The 20555-nt window shown below is 39.5% G+C and overlaps 1 long non-coding RNA gene across 1 annotated transcript; it reads right to left on the minus strand.

The window, feature by feature from the left end:
- Positions 1-4250: 4250 nt before the first annotated feature.
- LOC106629370 (uncharacterized) lies at positions 4251-14477 on the minus strand. The gene is made up of 3 exons (XR_012579555.1): positions 12598-14477; positions 8884-9080; positions 4251-8424 (listed from the first exon to the last, which is right to left on the minus strand). It is a non-coding gene; the product is annotated as an uncharacterized LOC106629370 (long non-coding RNA).
- Positions 14478-20555: the final 6078 nt, after the last annotated feature.

Below are 20555 nucleotides of genomic sequence, written 5' to 3' on the forward strand. Positions count from 1 at the left end.
AAAAAGATGTGCTACCCCTTGGATAACTGATTTTAATGTATGGAGGGGAATAGAGCATTACATTGTTGGGGAGCTTCACTGGAGTTGCCAAGGGGATGGAGTGACTGACCTTAGAGTTATGTCAATGCCCCTGGCATTGCAATCCTGCTCAAAGGCTCCACTGGGCAAAGAGCTGGGCCTCTACATAACCAAAGGCAGCCCACCTGGTACAACTGAAAGCACTTATGCTGATGCAGGTGACACAAATGCAAAAACACTCCTCGTTCTGGCTGTCAGTAGCCTGTCTATAAACAGTGTAGTGTCTGGGTTTTATTTCCTTAAACAATATGAGAGTTTTTGTGGTATTTTTATGATAAATATTATTGAATGACAACTTACCCCCAAAAGTAAGATTAGAATTTATTCAGGAATGCTCTTCTATTTAGTAGTTTTTAAATGAACACATAAATCATTATATAAGCTTGTTAGCAACTCTGAAATAAAATTAATTTGTTGATGTAAATTGTTACTCAGCAGGAATGTCAGGTCTGCAAAATAGCTGCAGTTATAGTCACTGACAGTCACAGTGCCTTAAATAAGTAATTTCTTCAAGTTCCATGAAACAGCTTATAGATGTTTTTATTTAATGTTAATATTTTATATTATTTAAATGGTAAAATTTGCTCTTCTTTCATAAAACAACTTCTCCTAGACATGAGACTCCTGGGAGAATTGGAAAGAAAAACAGAAAAATGAAATCACTCTAAAGCATGCACTCATCAGCCTTGTATCATAGGGTTAAAATGTTAAAATGTTAAAATTCAGAGATGATAATAAACTTTGCTAAAAAATAAAACAAATTTAGCCATGTGACAGCAACTGATGTTTGAACATTGTAGCAAATAGATGATCTCTGAGTTATAGAAATTAAAGGTCAATCATTCAAATACCAGTTATTTTATTTGATTCACATAATTAGTGGCCATTACTACCTATTTAAACTGACTTGTAAATGTTTACTTTTGCATCATATCCCCACAGTCTCAACACACTGATGTTGTGTCTAGCAGCAGAAACCACCCACACTGAAATAGGAGGTGTCCCTGCAGCAAGGACAGAGACACCTCTGCCCTTGGGGTGCCGCCAGAAGGATGCTCTGCGTATGGTCCTTAGTGCATAACAGCTACCTCTGAATGCACTTGCCATTTCTAGGCAGATCTGCCCAATTTATCCCAAACTCCCAGCGCCACAGTGTGCTGCTGCCACTGCCCAAGCTGGTTTCCTCAGTTCCAGTACAGTATGTCCGTGCCTGCTGACATCATGGCTCTTGGCTCCGTGAACATGCCCATGGAAACAGAGATGCACCAAGCCTCCCTTTTGAAAATGCTTGACCAAGATTTGTGCAGCAGAGACCACTGATGAAAGACATTTTTTCTCAATGGAAAGAGCAAACTATGGAAGCATGGATGCAAGTACAGGGACCGCAGCCTCACCTGTGCTCTGGGGAGTGCAGTGACTTCCCTGCTGTCCATATGAGCTTGCTCAGTGGGTACACAATGTGACTGTGCAGATCCTTGTTTGTCAAGACAGTTCAATAGCCTCAAGTGAGACTGCTTGCAGAGAGGACGGGATTTTCCTGATAGACACAGCTGAACTTTAGGAATTGAATGGGGTCCAAAGTCACATGAGATAGATCCGGTGATGTGTCCAGTGGATGAAATGGTGTGAAGTCAACTGCTGCCCCTGGCTGGTGGGAACTTTCAATGAGGATGGAAGGACAAGGCATAGAAATTACTTGTTCTTTATAAACATGATTATTTATAATTAATTGTTTTTATTTTATTACAAGTAGAATTTAAGGTGAAATAAATGATTCAAAAAGCTCATCTTCTCTTATCTCTGCAGTTCTTTCTTGGGCTCACTGCTGATATAATTTATGCTTGTTTCTCCATTTACTGCAATTGCCCTTTATCAGAATTCAGGCTATACTTTACTGGCTGATTCTGATAGCTGGAAGTAATGCAAAGAGGATGTTTTTAAAGTAGATTATTACAGGGAAAAGAATGATTTTCTATCACCATGATGGTGTTTGCAAAGGGGATCTAAATTTTCTTTCAAACAATACTCTAACTGCTTAATCCTCTCACCTCTATGAATATTTATAAATACAAGAATCCGAGTTACATTTCCTGTCACCCCAAAACCAAACATATTGATAAGGCAATATGAAATGAAAAAATAGTTTTGACTTGAGAATTTTTTCTGTTGGTAGGGAAGCAGATATGAAAATAACTTAAATAATAAGCTGAATAAACTCAACTTTATAAGCCTCAAAGTCAGGGTAATATCTGTGCCTGGTGCTTAGAGGGATAGTATTTCATCACAGAACAGATGAACATTCTGTTTTCTTCTGGTCTTAAAAATCTATGAAATCAGATCTCTCAAATCTGGAAAAGTGCAGCACTTTTCTGTGAACCAGAGAGAGCTACAGAAAAGCATGTCAGACCTGGTCCTTTAAGGGCACCTTGGTGGCTAAGTCAATGGGAATACTGCTAATGTGATACTTGCAGAGTTCAAAGTGGCCTTTGAAGGCAGTGCAAAGAGAAGCAGTCTTAGGTGTTTTGTGAAAATTTCCTTCCCCAGCTGCTGCTGGCAGGCGTCCTATGGGTTGGGAACTGGTCTGGCTATGAAGGTTCAAGATGAGCAGCTGCCCTTGAGCATTTACTTGCATCTGAATTTGTAGCTCTAGAAACATGGAGATGCATCCAAAGCTCAGCCTCCCAGCCCAGGATGAAGAGGGAAGTCAGCATGGTGCAGGCAGATGTGCCCAGCCACATGCTGGGGCAGAGGGGCTGTGTGGCTCCTGTCCCAGGCTCTGCACCAAGTGCAAGAACCTCCGGACATAAACAGTGCTGGCCTCCTTCCCCCTGGCAGGGCACCAATTTGCAGACATTATCCCCAGGCAACAGGAGATGAGCTCAGCCAGATGAAATTTGGCCAGTTCAGGTGATAAAGCACTTTGCTGCTGCAGAGCTCATTATGAACCTCACAGCCCTTTCTGGACCTAGGAGATAAACAAGGGAATTCATTAAGTGCATTGGCTTATTAAGTGACTGACTTACCTTAAAGATTCAGTCTACTTCATTTGTTGCTCATCATAGGTAATTGTAGATGATTAAGGATATGAGGGTTATCAATTTTCCCCATATTGGGTAATCACCGCTGTCCTTGTCTTGTCCTAATTATTTAGATTCTGATTTACAGTGACATACAATATTTTAACTTCTTACATTTTTTAAATTTTTTTTTTTGCAACTGGCTTGTCAAAGACACATGAAAGCAATTTTTATTTCCAACAAAAATGCCAACACAGAAAATTTCAAATTTTCGTCCACTTCCAGTAGTAGAAATGTCCCTGGAGTTTGAGGTACAAACATCCAAGAGTCAATAAATAGCTAGTTGTTGGAGCAACTAACCCAAAACTCCAAAGCAGGAAAAAAAAAGAATTCTCAGGTCAGTGAATGGGTGCTGTGCCAACCTTTAAGTATTTACATCATCTAAGCAGTACCAAAAATATGAAAAAAGCTAATGATGATCATGTTAAAGCTATGAAGATGGAGAATAACGTGAAAGTGAAGAGAAACAGTTAAAAGGGCTGGGGAAAATAATTAAATGCTTAAAAGGCAGCATGTTAAAACAACAGAATAGAGAAGGCTGTTAGAAGTAAAATACTCATCCGTTTAAATGTAGAAATCCTGTCCAAACGAGGAGAATAAAAGACAAGTTAAACTCATCCTGTTGAACATAGAACTCTAATGAGGCAAGCCAAAAAAAGATTTTGAAGAGCAACTTCCTACAGGCATAAAAGTGACTAATAAGAAGTTTCTCAGAAACAGGAAGCCTTTTGGAAAGTCAATGGGCTGAGAGATGGTTAAGGTGCAAATAGGATACTCCAGGAAGCAGCACTGTGGTGAGAAAACTAAATGAATTATTTGCATCAATGTTCTCTTCAGAGAACAAGAGGTCATGAAGGTTTCCACACCTGAGCCATTCTTTACAGGTTCAAGCCTGAAGAGCACTCAGAAATCGAACAGTCAACAGAGGAGATTTTCAGAGCAATTCAATAAAATGAGCAGTAGCAAATCTCAAGCACCAGGTAGTATTAAACCAAGCATTCTAAAGAAGCTAAAATATGAGACTGCTAAACTACTAATTTCTGAAATCACTCTTGAAAGCAGAAAAATAGAAAGTCGCAAATGTGATGCTATTAAAAAGAAAAAAATGTTTAAGGAGCAGAACAGTAAAACTACTGACCAGTAAAATTGATTTCTGTACCAGACAAATTGGTAGCGATCATAGAAAATAGAATTGGTAAACACATAATTTTGTAGAAAGCAAACATGCCTCACAAATCCATTATCATCCTTTGGGGGAGTTAATGAGAATCAGACTAAGGGCATGCTGCCTGATATACAGTGGACCTGGGTTTTCACTAAGTGATTCACATCACCAAAGGTCCTTAAAGGAATTAAACAGTCATGAGATAAAAAAGAGGTCCCCTCACATGGTTTAATGCATGACTAAAAGTAACAAAGATTAAGGATAAACTGCCATGCTTACAAAGTGGAGAAACGGGACCCAATTGAATCCCACAGGGCCCCTGCTGGGACCTATGCTGTTCTGAGTTAGATTGGATGCAGGAATGGGGATGAAGACAGGCTATGTTCCAACTTTATAGCTTTCAATTCTTTTCTTTGTTCATGAATACAGTTTAATTTGAGTACAGACTGAACAGGTTGGTGCATAGGCCTTTATGACCAGGAGACATTGCCGGGCTTGTGTTGAGATATTGTGGATTCGTGAGCAGTCTTAAAGAGAAAGGAAGAAACTCTTTCTTAGGTTAGAAGCAGCAGTAATGGCAGGCATCAGGGAATATGTTGTGTATGCCTCAGACTTGACAGAGCTGGCAGATATTCCTCTTGTGTATGTCAAGCAAATTAAATACTAATATTGACCCCCCTCCAGCAAAGACACTTGTTGACTGAGGATGGGAGAAAAGAAACTATTTGCCAATCTATAGACCAAGATGTCAGAAATACGATACTACAACAAGAAGCAACCTTTTGTCATTGAAATTTCAGATTTTCACAAATTGTTACACTTAAACAGTTTTATTACTCTCTTGTACGAATCGAAGCTCTCTGTGTGTTAAATTTGGCTATCCGAGAAATGCAGGTAATATTTTACTGCAGGTTTATGGAGATAACTGACTGTCAAAAAATAAGGGGTCACAAGTAAAAATTATTTTCTCTGCTTTAATTAGTGAGCCTTTTCAGACACTCTGAATCCTTAACCCATGAGAACCTCAGGGCAAAAACAACCTTTGTATTGGCAGGTACACATCTGTGTTCTTTTTTTGATATTAAACAACTGCAACATTTCTCCTTTAGAGATGTTATGGTCCTATTAAATGAAAGGTGCTTTCAAAACTTATTTTTCAAATAAACTGCACTATAACTGTTGCATACAGTGATCGTAACTCTGAACTACGAATCTATTCACAAAGTGCATTGATGATACTTAGGGTTATATTTCTAAGCCTTTTGCTTGCATAACAACAGCTGTTTTGGGGCTTGGTAGTTAGGTTGTGTAATTTTTACTTCCAAGTAACACAGCAGCCTAACAGCAAGTCTCTTGTATGAGAAATGCCTAAATCTCACTTTCAGTGAAGCCATGAGTATAGAGCAGGTAAATAAACCTTTGTGTGCTTTGGTATAGCTTGCATACATATGGACTCCCATATCTTCATATGTACTGCACACCTTGGGCAGCAGGGCAGGCTGTAGGGTATATGGCAGGTATGTGGCAGGTACTGCATATATGCATTGTGTTATGTACGGGGGAAAACTCCCATATAGGACTATAATAATTTACAGACATGAAATTAGTGAAACTCCAAAGAAACCACAGGACAGCACTGCCAAAATAGCTGTAAAAACCTACTTTCCCACTCTTACCATGACAGTGAAGTTAGTGGAATTGAGGAATTTAATTAGATTGTCTGCCTGTGCTGTTTGGCACTGCCTTGTATTTTGTGGAATAAGAGGCCCTGCCGTCGCATTGCTCCAAGCTCTGGTTAGAACAAATCAGTTCACATCAATTCACATGAACAGTGCAATGACAGGTTACACCATTGAAAAGTGGATTTAATGTGCAAGGCAATGCCAATCTGATCTGACAGTGGTATAGAGTGATGGTGAGCAGCTGTCAACAAGGACACAAGTGCATGGAGACAGAAAGCCCGGAACATCCAACAGATTCTTCTTTTACTTATCCTCCTTTTGTACTGATTTAGTGAAATTGCTTGCATTTGCAAGGATACCAGGAAAAAATTAGGTCAAGTAGTACAATATTGTCCCTGAAGTACTTCCGATGAAATGGATAGAATGATACCCACTTCTCTCTTTCAGGGCTAAATTCAGCCCATTATTATTTCTGATGCATTTTGCATAAAATGAATTAATCAGTTGACAGGTTTAGAGTTGGAAGAGATTAAAAAACCCCAAAAGTAAATCTGTTTCATGATGTTCCCAAATTTGCTTTAGGCTGAAAGAAACTTCTGTGAAGTCTCTTTCTATCTTTTCTTTGTTTGTATACCCTTCCATAGATACCTGCTATCAATTGCTGTTCATAACATGGTGCTGGAAGAGCTGAATTTTGGGTTGAGCTGTTAAGTCCATTCCTATATGTATGGTGAAAGGGCAACACCTTCCCCTCACATACAATTTCTGCAAGACTAGGATACTAAAACCATATAACTTCAATTATGCTTATCTTTCTGAGAGATTAGGGAACTACAAAATGACTAAAGCAAACAGCTGCCTGAACTGATATCACACAGCTGAATTTTTCACAATTTTTTTTCTCTCAGTATATTTGTTAATTTCTGTCCCAGCAAGACTACAAATGAAGCTTAGCTGACCAGGGTAAAGTGAGAATAAGCACTGAGTTTTTATCTAGGGAAATGAACATTTCTTCTGCTTGGACAATGCTCTTACCATTTGTGGGATGAGGTGAACAGATAATAAGTACAAATCTTTGTTAATGTAACCATAAAGTTTTACAGCTAAAATTGAAAAGGTCAAGTAGTGCAAAAATCAAGGTTTCTATAGCAATCTTTAACTTGGCTTCATTCCACAGCTGAAGCATTTTCTTTTCTATTTTACGTTGTTAAATGTGTCATGTAATGTATTCCTGTTTGACGCTAAATGCGTATGATAAGTACACCAGGCAGGAATTGTGGTAGAAGTAACTGTTGCCATGGGAACTTCAACTTTTGCATGTGCCAAGTTTGAATCTGTAATAGTGAAATCATAAGACTGCAATGAAAGAGGGTGTGGCACATCCCTCTGACCCACCCCTTGGAAGCAATCCCTTCTTGTGTGCCTCCCAACCATCTCCATGCTCCCACATCTGATCCGCAGCAGGTCCCTACGCCGGGGTGAGGAAATATTGGACTGTTCTTCTGCCTGTCTTTTTCAGAGAGTCTATTGAATTTCTTCCTGATACTGCCCACTTACAGGTGAGCCTCTAGAGGCTTGCACACAGGATCAGATCTGACCCATGTTGCCTTGTTCAGTGAGTTCATTAGCATGTGTTTAGCAACACTTATCAGTTCTCTGGCAATTCCAGATACATTTTCCCTTAGCCTCTCACAGCTGCAGAGTTATGGACCTATTTTATGTTGTGAAGAGCAAGGGTATTTATTGTATGACAACTTCTACTGGACCCAGCCAGAATCTGGAACCCTATCCCAGGGGCTTGAATAAAGTTATTTGTTCCCTAAGCATTTATGCCATCAGTTTCCTAGAGAAATACACTGCGCATAAACATTCTTCCTTTAGGCCCTTTCCCTAACCTAGTCCTAAAATGGGAATTGCTTTCTTGCTGAAATTCTGATGCAGCAGTGTTTGTTTACTCCCAGATATACCTCAAACCCTGAAATATCAAAAGCACGAAATAGAACTGCAGAGTGAAACATGTTTGTAGATAACAAAACTGTTCATTTAGTCAGTCTCTGAAGACACTCGTCACCTTGTGGGGATTTTTTCCAATATCCTGTATTTCTTTTCCTTCCTGTGGCCCAGAATGTCAGGCTGAAATGTAGCTCCTGAGGGATTTCTGTAGTGGGGAGAAGCCCAAACTTTGAATCTGTTGTACAATTCTGTGGGCCTCTTCTGACAGGAGATCGAAACAGAAATGATATAGGAATACATTTTCCCAGGGAAATGCTGAGCCTCTCTTCAGACACTTTGATGCATGCTGGTGAGGTAGCCTGGATGGCTGCACAACCTCTGTGCGTATGAACCACTTTGTTCTCACCACTTTTCTGTCCAGTGATTTTTCATAGCTTTAAATTCAGGAGGAAGAAGCATGTGGGGGGAACTGTGGAGAGACAGAAGGAAAGAAGGAAAAAAAAGTAAAGAAGGTTGGTCTGTCTCTCTTCCACAATATATACAATTGTCAAAGGAAAGTGACAATCAACAGAAACTGGGAGGTAGCTTCCCAAGCAGCACTGTGTGCCATCACTTGAAGAACAAAGAGTTTATTCTTTTCCTCTTGGGATGATCACCCATGCCAAATATTCTGGCACGTTCTTGAGCCTGCTATACAAATAATATTCACTTCCTAACGGGACCATTTGTCTGTGGGTAATGCTCTAAGTTATACTGCTGGGATTTGCAGGGCATGAGAATTTTCGGTGTTGGAAAGAGCATAAAAGGCCACCTCCTCTCTCTGCAGGCAAGCAGAGACTCTGCATTCTCTTCATGTGGGCTCTTCTTTGTCTTTAGGCTGGAGATTGTCTTAGATCCAAGTCAACCCAACAAAAGCTGATTATCTCACCTTTAAATAGAGGGATTACGGAGAAGTTGAAACTGGGTAACAGATCTCGCACTTGAGCAGCTGAGGGGGATAACCCTTCAGACGAAACAGATTTGAAGGAAGAAAGGGAAAAAAATTTCCAAGTTGAAGATTAATGCAGTGTTGTAGCTCCAAGCATCACACCTGACATTTGACTCATCGTTCATAGTTATTTGTATCTGAATAAAAATGAACACAAATAAATAGTAATTTTAATTCATTCTGCAGCATCAAATCTGCTTTTCCTATAAAAAGTTCACCATTGAGGAAACTTTCTTGAGAAGCATTAAAAAGAAGAAAAATGCCAACGTCGACATTGACATCTTTATCTTTTCTCTTTCCACAGCACCACAACAAATGTTTTGGGTTTTTTATTTGCAACATATATTTCCTCCTACTTATTGTGAATGCTTTGAAACCAAAAAGGCTGCAATTAAATTCTTGAAAATACCCTCCCTAAAACAGCTGTCTTCTAGGACTACTGTAGAACAGGTCCCAAATTAGTACAAAGAAATGGTCAGCAGAATTTGGATATTACATAAGTGCAAAGGTAATTTTGAGCCACCTTTAATTTTCCCAGTCCTCGTTTACTTATGCTGATATCCTGAAAACTATTTTTCATCTTCACCATTGAAATACTGTTTAGGTGAAAGTGCTGATGGTAGCCTGGGCTTCCTGAAGGAGATTTGGTGGCTCCTGTGTTTTCCTGGGGCACAGGAACACGTAGACTGTCTGTCTGTCTGTCTGACCACAGTGTCTCCATGGTCTGTGCTGGGGGAGTTTTGGAGTTATCTCAGCATTAGTGTGCTCACAAAGGGTTTTCCTGAGCTGGCACAAGCTCCCTGAGTTGCCATGTTGCTTTGGGCCAGCAGAGAGGTGGAAACCTGGTTTTGCCTTCAAAATACACTAAAACTGAAAGCAGTTTCCTGGTATGACCACACTAGCGCTGTTTTGACTCTGAAATGGATATATCTTTGAGGATCATATGGATCAAGAGTCCTGGAAGTAAGATAAACCAGATTCCACAGGAGCTTTTCTCTAGTCTTTACCTATCCAACAATATTTAATACTTGGAACTCTAACTACTGAAGATCAGCATGTATGGAATTGGGCCTGATTCTGCTTTAAGCTGGTACAATTTCAAGGAGGTGATCCTGATTTACACTCAGGTAACTGAGAGGAAAATCAGTTCTATTATATCCATAAGAGTGCTCATATTTTAAAAAGGTTAGAGTTTTAAGCTGTCATTTCAGCCAAGGCAAATAGATTTTCTTGTCACCCCTCCTCAGAGTCCATGACAGCTAAGAGCTCTTTTAGATGGATTTTTGAGTTGGTGGAGGATAGCAACAAGCTACAAAAACACCACAGAGTGTCTTCCTAGTATTTTACCTTTTCTTCTGGTCTTCTTTATATCATCATAAACTAGATAAAACAGCAGTGCACAGCATGAGTAGCATTTTGATGTCATTCAGACTACCAAAGAAGTGGAAGATACAGCTTAGTTCCAAGTGCCAGACATGCACTGGCAAGATTAATTTACAGCAAAGTCAGAAATCTGAGTAGGTTTGAATTATACTCCTCCATAGTAAAAAAAAAAAAAAAAAAAAAAAAGAAAGAAAAAAAAAATTGCACTATGGAAATTGATGTGGCATAGTGCACAGGGGAAAGAAAAACATTTTCATTCCACTTTAGAGATAGCATCAGAGTCTAGAATTAAGACAAGCTAGTGAGAATATCTAATGCTGGTGTTAGAAGAGAAAGGTATTTGTCTTCCCAAGTCAGGCCAAATTCTACTTTTTCAATTGTTCTGGGGAAATACAGATTTACACCTGAACCAATAAAAGCAGGATGAGCTCCTTTTCACCAGGCAAGAAGAGAAGAGATACAGATCACTCTGCAAAGCAGAAGGAAACAGTGCAAAGTAATTTGCACCACCAAAACACATTTCCCCCTCAAGTATGAAGCAGTGGGGAGCAGCAATCAAAATTTATGGTTCCAGTTAAAATTCCACATCATGATGTTACTGAAAAGGTAGCACGATGAGCTCAGCTTTTCTACAACGTGTCACAAAAAGTATAGGCAGAAGCCTGTTAAGATTAAAGAGTCCTTTGGCACATCATACATTTTCTTGATTCATTGTAAACCATTAATTTTTTAATGATATTTTATTTACTTCATGGGCAAGCCAATAAATTCAAATTACATCTTGAAGGAAGTTTACTGCATTTGGACCTTACCATGGAAACCTCTCATGTATTTATATTTCTAATGTGGATGAATGGGTCAGATCTTAATAGCAGATTAGGCAGATATGATAGTCAAGATGTATCAATAGCAGTGCTCTTTTTTTGCTTTAGCAGTCCACTTCTACCTTTTCTGTGCAGAAACTCCAAATATTTATGTAAATATGTAAATCAAGGTGATAAAAATGATAGAAAACATTTTTTTTCTCTAGCTCCTGAGCCGTGATTTTATGTTTTATTGCTGATTACAGTGACATTAAATAGTCAGTAAAACAAGTATATCTGCATCGCACAGTGCATAAACAGCATTTTGATGACTGTCTAAGTTATTTAAAATTTTTCAGTTGCGTGATATTTAGAATTGTACCCTTTCTTAGAAACCCCTTTCCTTTTTGACTTCTCAATGGCAGTGATTTTTATGAGTAAGAGCTTAGAGCTCTGTAACCAAATTCATTACACTGAAGTAGAAATTCTTTATTTGTCATTAATTTGAAAATAAATTGTGTCACTAAGTCTTTCCCTTCATTGAAAGATAAGCATTTTGTAAAATTAAATAAAGTGCAAAGTTGTGTACTCAGGGAAGCTTGTGCAGTTCTTGACAGTCATCTAAATATGATCATAACTTCTCTGATGATTTTCTAACTTATTCTCCCCCGTGAATCCTCCTTCTCTCCCCTCCACCCTTACCTTAGGGTTTGCCTTATGCAAGCAAGACATCAAATCTACCCAGATCAAAAATGAAAACAGGTTTTTTTTTTGTTTTTTTTGGTGTTGGGTGGTTGGGTGTTTGTTTGGTTTTTTTTTGGGTTTTTTTTTTTTTTTTTTTTTTTTTGTTTTGTTTTGTTTTGTTTTGGGTTTTTTTGAAAGTCGAGTTTCTACTTGGAGCTTGTTCAAACCCTTGCTGGGTTTTCAGAAACCAGTGACAGAAATGGCTTCTGATTCATGACTGTGCTTTGTTACCTTTCAAAACAGTTGTGTTTGTAAGCTCTACTGTTGCTGGCTGTGTTAGTGTTTACTGAGTTCAGATGCCATTAGCAAGGTGCTGATCTTCCTCAATGTGGACAGGAGTCTAGCATCTCAGAAGATGCCCACAGCATCTTGTAGGATCCTGTCCAAACCCTAGAAACAGTCTTACTTCTGCTTTCACACAAACCATTGATGCTGAGTGATCTTTGTGATAATGCTAGGATTTCATTTTAACTTGCTTGTAATTTTTATTTATTGTAATGTTTTGCTGTTTGCTGAAAGTCCAGTAAGATTTTGCATTATAAAGCTAAACCTTTCTCTACCATCATATGGTGTTATTGTGTCAGGAAATAAAAACATTCCAAGGTTGCTTTCCAGGATACATCCAGTTGAACAGAACTGCACATGGGCTAATTATTTCATTTGATCCATAACCAGGATGTCAACTCAGCCTCAGAAAAAGCCTCTGGGAGAAAAACAGAATTACCTGTACTTATGCAAAAATGTTCTGGAGATCATCTTCAGAAGACCCAGTAGCCATTCTGTAAGAAAAGTAAAAAATATTCTCATCCTTAGCTGGTAGATTCCTCTAGGGAAATTATGAAAATACACGAGTAACTGTCAGCCCAGAAGGCTGATAAACATAGCAGTTCTTCAGATAGACACTGATTTTCATTCTGGTAAAGTCATGCACATATTCTCCAAACTACCATAAAAAAAAATACCCATGTTATACTCACAGATACCAGTTTTCACCTTAGCCATGGAATAGTGCCTCTCCTTAGAATGAAGTCTGGTGTGTCCCAAGTAGCTTAGTAGCAGTAGGAGCACAATTACTGCCCTTGAATTTAACCACTATAAAAAGAGATTCTCCACTGAACCACAGTCCTTCCCCTTATATTCATTTTGCACAAGATGCATTTCCACCTGGGAGCTGCCAGTATGCCTGTCTTTCATGGTACACCAGGTAACACAGTCTCTGGAATGTGCCTCTAGTCCAGGACAACACTTTGGAAAGGGCACCTTAAGTCTCTCTAGTTAGGCAGATTACCATATTCACAATGTTCCTAAACTCCACCTAGATGAATGATAAGCACTTTGGTCTACTTCTTCATAGAGAGCTTCATCAGTGCTTTTCTTGTAACATTCTCATTTGCTCCAGAATTTGGCTCTTCCACATCCACAGACAGACCTGGCTTCTTCCCTTGACATGGATTGAGATATTTGTACCAACCTTGATATGCTTGAAGGAGATTGATGGTGAAATCCCCATCAGAACTGGATGCTGTGGGAGGTATCCTTCTGACAGAGTTTCATATGCCTGAAATCTTGTCCATGTGGCCAGTAAAGAAGGAGTTTGGCTCTGCTGGGCACATTTGTGTAACACGTTGTCTCAGTGGGATTCCTGTCTCCATTCAGCTTCCCAACCACAAAGGCAAAACCACAACCAACCTGCAGATCTGTATATGTTTTGTTTAACACCATGAATAAGTAAGAGGTCTCAACATTTCTCAAACACATATAGGGCAAATATTTCTCTTCTGGGGAATGATAGACTTATAGTTTGTATACCAAAATTGCATTTCTCATTGCTCAGGAAAACTTTTCAGTGTTGATCATACCTCATAAATTGTGCCTCTGAGATGAGATGCAAACAGCAAACTATGTCAAGGTAAACACATATTTAGGCACAATTGAAAAGAGGGCCAGTGTTTGCAGGAAATGATCATTTTAAATTATGATGTGCCACTGGCACTGATCTGGGATATCACACCAGAGTCAGCCCACCTGCTTCTGAGATTCTTCAGGCTGGTCCTCTTTTTTATAAAATCCCAATTTGTATTCCTTCATAAGATCATCATCTAATATACATATTTCAGTAAAATCACCAGCTCTTTGAGTCTCAGTGAAGCTTAGAAAATAATTATAATGACTTGTTTCTTGTTCCTAGATTTTCCAAATGTGCTTGATTTCCTTTTCTAGCACCCAGAATGCACATCTTATTTTACTACTAACTGTTAGTCAGAAATGAGCTTTGCTTAATTCAATGGGCTTTTTTACAAAATGTTAGAGATATAGTAGACTGTTTTATAATACTTATACTATGGCATAAATATTTTTGCAAGTGTACTAAAAACCAGATTGCTTCTCCCCCTCTCTGTGGCTTCAGAGAAAGTTTTTTGCATTTTTTAAAATGTAGTAGTGCCTTCTTAATGTTTCTGAGGCCAGTGGTTACAGACATAGTCACTCATACACACACAAACACACACTTGCAGATGCAGTCATACAGATAAACAGCTTTACAAAAACAGTCTGCATATAGGGGCCTGGATTAAATGATCTTTCATGGAGATTAAAAAAACAGAACAAAACAGAAGTAGTAATTAATCAAAATAGAAGTGAATAGAAAACTTTTAAGTTGTTGCAAATTTGGAGAAATATTCCTTATTCAAGTCAAAATTAGAAATTAAAATCTGCTCTATTTTTGAATATCTCTCATTCAGAAAAATTATACTGATGTAAATGTCTTTATTTTGAAAGTAAGAATTTTGGTTTCTATTTGCTAAAATCTTTTTGAAGAAAGTTGACTGAGAAGTCAACACTGTCCCAGAAATAATTCCAAACTGAAGAACACAATGTTTCCTTTAATGAAATGAGGAAGATGGGGTTGAGGCCATAGTGCTGCTTTCTGGATTAGGTTTCTGTACAGAGTTAGGATTTCTGTCTGAAAGGATACCAGAATAGGGATGCTGGTCCCTCACTCCAGAGTGGTTCCTGTTTCTGTGGCCACTGATGGATTGATGAAAGTGCACACACACTGTAAAAGACAGATGATGGAAATCTCTATCTTAAAATGCCCTATAGACATATTTTTCCCTCGTAATGTTCTTATTTATGCAGCTTGCTCAAGAGCAAGGACTTTGGAAGCCACCTGGCCCACAGTGTAAGATCCACTCCCAACACACAGGTCTGAACCTCTCCTAGATTTTTTTCCAGGAAGAAATTCAAGTTCTTCTATTTTTCTGAACATACTCCAGCACTGGATTACACTCTGGTGAGGTGGTAGAATTATCCCAGACCTTGCAGAGCTGTCAGGGACACACTGACAGAGAGATGCCACTGTTGCCTCAACCCTGGCTATACCGAACCTTTGACAAAACACATTTAAAAGGATGTGCCAGCCACACTAGATGGGCATGCATTACTGAGATTAGTATGTCATTGTGTTCTACAATGGTTTGAGGTCTATAAATGGCTGTTAGGCATCAGAAAAATTCCCTCTTAACACAACTATGGGATGGTTCACCTTTTTCCAGAGCTTGATTCAAAGAGCACCAAAGTCAATAGGACTCTCAGTGTTACTTGAGAGATTAAGACCTGTCTCACCAGGTGATTTTTTCCCTCTGTCTGCTTGGATGTAAATTCAGCAAAACTGTGTGTCTTTTGCATTGGGAAATCTATTCTCACAGCTGGAGATCTTTTCTGTTAAAAAGGACTAAGCTTGAAAGAGGAGAAGAGGCTGATCTAGAGAACAAAGGAAATGCTGCAATTTTGTGGAGTTTTCAGCAGTGCAGAGAATGTTTTCCTTTTGATAAAGTGCCAAATGTGTGGTCTGTTGCACAAAGCAAAATATGGCTAGCTGCTCTCCTTTTCTAGAGAAAGCTACCTGTAAGGTATGGCACTTCCTTGTTTTCTTGGAAGCCCTGTCTGTATATGAAATCAAACTCCAGTTCCACATCTTTAGTGTACAAGTAATGTGGGAGTGTTAAATTCAGAGACACGGTGGTAGGTCTTGATTTCATGTGCAGGAGGATCAAGCTGAAGTGATCCCGTTCTAATTGCTGTGATATTGTGCAAGACACCTTGAAATTTCTCTGTAATGCCATTTTGTTCCATCAACCAAAATAAAATTTTCATGAACTCTCACAGCCATCTGTAGCATATTTTTTGATGACTGTGCATCATTGGTATGTATTCCTGGGAAGTGTGATATGTAATGATAATAGGCCTGATTCCACACTACTGAAGCACCTACGAGGATTTCCATCAGCTTTCATAAGAGTTGAAACGTGCCTTAGCTGAGCTATTTGGGAAAGGAGAAGCTTTCTAAATTATATATTTCTTTAGCTCTGCAAAAGGTTCTTTGGGGTCACTGTCTGCTCTGGGTGAAACACATATTTCTATCCACAAACAAAAGGACTGCTCATCTCGCATGACTAGCATGTTGGGAAGGTAAGGAGACAATCAAATAAACTCCATCCTCTCCAGTTCTTAGACTGTTTGTTCTGCAACATCCAGAACAGGAAAAAAAGGACATAGCTTGTGACATAGCCAAAGGCTTAATAACTTACAATTCCTGCAGCCCCAAGGGCCTTGAAGAAGAAAAAATGCCAGACTCAAGGATGTCTACTCCTTCAGTAGTTTCCTGCTTTGGTAGCAAAGGAGCTCCAGCCCAAAGGGATCATTTAATAGCAACTGGGGGCACAGGATCCTTCTGTGGCAACCAGGGATAAAAAAAGCTGTAGTCTGCAGTGAGTTATCAGGCAGGATTTTAGCCACATCTCCAGGCAAAAGAGATGTTGACAGTAATAGGGAAGTCTAACAGAAAAGAGGAGACCTGTGTCTACTCCTCATGCAGAAACTAAGATAGATTTTTTGGCAAAGCCCAGGGGAAGAAGTTCAGTCTCAACACAAGCCTAAATTGAGCTAATTCCATCTGCCTGACCAACAGCAGTTGCCCTCTCCCTCAGTGAGCAGTGGAGATGTCAAGACTTCTCCCTGCCTCTGTTCATCCCACCAAGGTCGCCTCTGTCTCTTCCACACTCATTTGCAAATAGCCAGCTCCCCTGAAAGCCTCAAGTGTGTCTAGACATTGGCTAATCCCTTCCCTTGTGCCAGCTGGGTGACATCAGCATACTGAACACTGCTGCAAATCTCTGCACAAGCCAGGTCTCTTGGCACACGTTATCACGAGCATTTCCCATGCTACTCTGCTGGAATCACTGCACACTGAGGAACGCTGCCAATGGCTACCTGTTAGGGTGCCTCTGGAGCATGAAGGTGACAGCTTCAGTGCAATTCCATGCACTCCTGGGAGACTCTGAATAAGTAATCAAACCTCATGGTCATGGTTATCCTCCTCAAGGAACCACTGTGGATTCAGTTTCTTTGTCTGTACTTAGCAGAAGTTAATCTAGATGCTCCAAACTTTTCATATCAGTATTAATTCCCTTTTGAGGTCTATAAACTTTGATCCTATCCAAGTAAAACTGAGGATTCAGGAAGTTAGCACTTTGCACAGCAAAAAATTTAGTGATCTCCTGCCACCTGGCTGATTGCTTACCCCTGCTCAAGGCTGTCAGCATCAAACAGGCTGCTGAACACTTGTTTTTTCCTAAAAGATATTCCAAGTTCAATGACATTCTCATTCTCTGTCATGTAAAAAATAAACAAAAGAGCTTGTCAGAATAAAGCCATTTACTGTATACTCAGAAATACCTTTAATTCTTGCATGGCACTTAAATACTTAAAAAATCTTGAGATCAATAGATTGATCTTACTGAGTCATCTGTCTCCCATCTACTCAAATATTTGTGCTCAGCATTGTAATTATCTCAGCACCTTTACATTGGGAAATAGGAGTATCAGAAAATCACAGTCATGGAATGGTTCAGGTTTGGAAGGCATCACTGGAGGTCATCTTTTCCAACCTCCCAGCTCAAGCAGGATCCCTTACAGCTCTACCCAGGATTGTGTCCAGACAGCTTTTTAATATCTCCAGACAAGGAGACTCCACGACTTCTCTGGACAACGTGTTCCAGTGCTCAGTCACCCTCACAATAAAGAAGTTCTTCCTCACATCCAGAATACCAAAATGATGCCTGCATCCCTTTCTCTAAATAAAGTTGTTCTAGACCTCTTCACTGTGCAAAGAGCAGCAGGGAGAATGCTGAGGAGGGGAAATGCTTGGGGAAAAGGTCTTCAGGTTTCATAGGCATGGGGTGGGTCTCTGCCCTTCTGCTGAACCAATAAAGATTGCCTTGTTTTCCAGGAGATTATGTTCAGCCAGTACCTGCAGCATGTGTATGTTACACAGCAAAATGGACCTTGCCACTGTCTGCTGAGCACATTCATCTGTCTTTTAGTCCAGTGTCCTGGCTGAAAACATTGACAATATTCAAAACTTTCAAAGATAAAAGGTTTCATCTACCTGGTCAACTCATGCCTAGGGGCATGAGATTTAATTGCCTTTAACATTATCTGTAGTTTAAAAAATAAACTTTGTAAAAATTATTTCAGCTTTGGTCTTACTATACACTGAGAAGTGGTAGACACCAGTAACAAAAACACCATTCAAACACCAACTTCTGAGGGAAGTTAATTAAGTTTTAAATGTATACCATTTCAGTAAAATAAATGACAACTGACTTATACATCCATGTAACAGTAAACCAAGATTTTATGTCATCTTCTGCATTGGTACATAAATCAAAAGTCACACATACAGATGACTTAACACTGCAGTTTACAGTATTAACAAGTTTTTTTTCATATCAGGTTCTCAACCCTGGTTTTCCAAAATCTCCAAAGTAATATATTTTAACAAACAAAATTAGGCAGATGTATCATCCATTGTGGGATTTGAACCCATTGTCACTGGGGAGAAAGCTGCAATTTAATAGATGAAGATGTCAAACCATGTTATAGAAGCTCTTGTGACTGCATATTTATCACAGTGTCATAAGGGTCCCTGGCAAACTGAAAGATTTCACTGTTTATTCACAGTGAAGACACTTAATTAATGACTAGGCGTAATCAGCCTGTTTTATTATTTACAGGGATTCCAACATGGCTTAGCTCAACTGATATGCAAACAAACCACCCTCAGCCTGCTCTAATTAATAATTCTGAACCAGACTCACGGAGTGGCACTGTCAAGTAGCTCTTTGGTGATTTACAACACCTCCTCTGTGAGATTCACATTGCTGCATGCAAATGAGCTGCCACCCCTGTGAATCCTTCATTTTAAAATACAATGTGCCGTCTTGTTGACTACAGGAATGCCCTTATCTTCACATATGACTTAATGGAGACAAATGTCTGACTTGGGCAGGTTTGTGGAAACCTTCATGGACACACACCTACACAGGATGTCATTTCAGAAATGTTTAGGAGGTGAGGAAGAAAAATTCCCTTTTGCTTCTGGCACAGTTGCTGCTGCTGAATTCTTCAACCAAGTTGTCAGCCTCAACTTCCTCAAAAAGGGAAGTTTTAGTATTTAGGATTGTCCATTGTCTTGCACTTGCTAAATTATTTTCTATTGCTGCTAAGTAGATGAAAGGCAAGGAAAATGTGTCAGAGAGGCAGAAAGATTTTAGGAAATAAGTTGACTCCATAGGTACTTGGTGATCTCACATGCCACAGTGGTCTGAAGATGAAAAGAAGCAGATTTTCTTCTCCAGGATATTAGGGGGAAAAAAATCACCATAAAAATACAAATAGAAATTAATAGGTGGTAGCTTGCATCTACAGGTGATTCAAGAATTATTCACATTTTTAGGTGAATTTTGTGTTCACAGTGAAGAAACTGAGGAAAAGAGAAGGTCAGAGAAGGTCAGGAAGATATGCTGCCAGCTGGGGTTGGCAGCAGTGGTTTCATACCAGCACACCTCATTTTCTCTGAAAAAGACTTCTAAATACAGAGAGAAAACATTATGAGTGAAGCAATATAAGCCAGATGAAAATAGCTCATGAGTGTGAGTCATCTCACTTGTGACTGCTGTCCTATTCCATTGTGAGCCACACTTGAGAAACCCTGTGAAGCAGCACATCAGGAAGAGAAAATATCTTCCTCAAACCTATTGACTGCAATGCAAACCCAGTGGTGCTTAGCACCTGCCATGTTTGTTCGGCTCAGGGAACTCATGTGGGCTTGGGTCTGAAAGATGGAACTTCTGTAGCAGGAGCACCTATGCACATGCACATGGGTAGCTAAGAGTGTGCATGTTGCTGGGCAAAGCTGCCTTTAGTGCTAGAGTAGGTGCATTAAATTGCTAATGCAAAATAAACCTCCTATTACACAGTGCACAGCTTGCCCTCCCTGGAAGGCAGGGAGCTCTGCAGCTCATGGAGGGCAGATGTTTCCCCAGGCTCCACGTTGTACCAGGCACCTCATCCTTCACCAAGATGGTACAGAAATGAAGCAATTATTAAAGGCTCACTGTCAGTTTGAAATTATGCTCCCTGTGCTGGTGCCACCAAGGTGTTTCCTATTCAGTAATCTCATTAATGAGATGGATAATGGAATGGATTGAATTTATTAAACATGGGGATGATACAAGGTTGGGAGAAGCTGCAACACAGTGGAGTACAGGATGAAAGCTCAAGTTTATCATGACAAATTGGAGAAATGGTCTGAGAAAGAAAAAAAATCAATTAACTCAC

Source organism: Zonotrichia albicollis, chromosome 3, assembly GCF_047830755.1.
Source record: "Zonotrichia albicollis isolate bZonAlb1 chromosome 3, bZonAlb1.hap1, whole genome shotgun sequence".
In the NCBI taxonomy this organism is placed as follows: Eukaryota; Metazoa; Chordata; class Aves; order Passeriformes; family Passerellidae; genus Zonotrichia; species Zonotrichia albicollis.